The following is a 2328-nucleotide window of genomic DNA, read 5'->3' as shown; positions in this document are numbered from 1 at the left end:
TGTATGTGTATATATATATGTATGCATATATAGTGTGTATATATGTATATATATAAATGTGTGTGTGTTTGCGTGCATGCGTGTATGCCTGTGATTAACATATTGAAATTTCACAAGAGAAGATTGGGTTTAGTGCTGAATGTGAACTTTTCTTCGCATGGATGAAGAATTACTGTAGACAAACATAGACAAGCTGAGAGCCAAATGTTTCTCTTCCAGAAACAGTCCTGTAGAAGACAGAAAATTTAAAGCATTTTTTTTCTATCCTAAATCTTTTTTTTTTTTTTTGCAATGAGATGCATTTTAATCATTACAAAAAAAAAATCCACAGCTCTAAAGTTTCAGGATGTCGGGAATCCCACAAGCTTTATCTAAGGACATTATGTTCAGCAGATGTTTTTCTTTCTTTTCTTTTAGGATAATATGGAATTTTGGAAGGCCAGTAACAATCCAACAAGCAGCTTGGATCATTTTAGACTTGAGGTGCTGGATTAGTTTAAGCCATTTGCTCAAAGACCTCAGTTATTTTTGGAAAATTGGTTGTAATTTAGGTAATTTGACATTTGGGTGGAAAGTGGGGTAAACATCAGCTAGCTTGTGGATCGGTTCACTTTTCAGTTTGGAAAATTGGCCTCAGTCAATCCTCGTACTACACTGTTTTCTGACCAAAGCTGGTGTCTTTCACTTCAGTTAAACCAATGGTCGACTTTTGTCAGCTCAGGTTTTTCATGCAGCACCTAAGAAGCTGTGTTTATGATCACATTATATCTCAGCCCCTTTCATTTCCTGTCATTCCATTTCTGCAAGCTTAAGATATATTTTGCACGGCACTGTTGGCTATAGATCTGAGTAAGGGTGTCCGATCTTTTATCTTTGTTCACATGAAGTTTGCAGATAAGGTCTTCACGGCTGGCTGCTACTCTTCAAAGGTAGAACGTGGGATTTTTGGCTCTACAGCTGCACCAAGTTCCTTCTAATTCCACCAGGAATCAGAGCAGAGTGGAAACTTTTCCGTACAGCACTGTTTAAAGCTTGTCAAACTGATATAGTGCAATGTATAACATGCTCTTTTTTGTTTGCCTCATAATAGCATGCAGGCTTTATTTGGATTAACTGTCATTACATTGCTAATAACAAAGGGGCTTACATTAAACTAGCTTGGTTTCCAGCTATTAAATGTCCAAACAGTTTGGGGGTTTTTGTTTGGGAGCTGGGTGATTTTAGATCGGCCTCTTCAATGCTCCCTTGCTGAAGGAGGGAAACACGGAAGATAAAAGAGACGCAATTTTGAAATTTTGCCATGTGAAAAAATGCATTTTCTGTTTGAGATGTTTCATCTGTTACTGTGCAGTTGATGATGTATGAAGAAAAGACCATGATGACACTATATTTTACTCTAGTTTATCTTCTGAACTGTAATGAATTGATGTTTCATGGTACATTTTTATAAAAGCACAATGAGCTATAATCTGGTATTTGCTCAAGCATCAGAATCTGTGTCTCCAGTGAAGCCAGTTATATTAGCTTAGGATCAAATCCTGACTTTTAAATCAGGAAATATGTTAAAGGTGCTACGGTGATGGCAGCATCATACTGAGGGACGGGATTGAATGACTTCCTGTCATAAAGGTAAATCCACAAGATGATGAAATTTTTTTTTTCAGCTTCACCTACAATCAGCATCGCTTGGTTGGGAGAACAATCTGACTGTATGATGCAGTTGAATTGTCTCTAAAGATCCTTGAGATGACAAGTGTTGTGAATTGGCGCTATATAAATAAACTGAATTTAATTGAATTGATGAAGAAAAACTAAGCAGGGTTTTTACTTTCTGGACCTGAATTATCCTCTTTTTGTTCCTGGAGGGGGCAGCTCTAAGTAGACATGCCCTATCCGCTGGTTTTAACAAGTCAGAGGGGGTTGATTCATGCCGATGACTCAGATGCATGAGTCAAGTAAATTACCACTTTTTGGATCAAGTTTCTTCATTTTGATGAAGAGTTAACATTACAATACAGTTAAAAAGCTGGTTTTCCTAAATACAGAAGATCATACATTATATTATCGCCAGCAGGCTTCAATATCATCTGACATAAGATGAGCGGAGTGATGTACCGGTATGCAGTTCAGTGCTGTGAGGAATACTCTGATCTTTATATTGGAGAAACCAAACAACCTCTCCACAGATGCATGGCTCAACACAGACGGGCTACCTCCTCTGGACAAGACTCTGCTGTCCGCCTACACCTTAAAGCTACAGTGTGTAACTTTTAGCGACATCTAGCGGTCAGACTGCAGACTGCAGCAACATGAACATCTCCCCCCCCC

Source organism: Cyprinodon variegatus, unplaced genomic scaffold (assembly GCF_000732505.1).
Source record: "Cyprinodon variegatus isolate N-32 unplaced genomic scaffold, C_variegatus-1.0 Scaffold176, whole genome shotgun sequence".
Taxonomy (NCBI): Eukaryota; Metazoa; Chordata; class Actinopteri; order Cyprinodontiformes; family Cyprinodontidae; genus Cyprinodon; species Cyprinodon variegatus.
The sequence above is the reverse complement of the archived record's forward strand: the minus strand, read 5'-3'. Positions refer to the sequence as shown.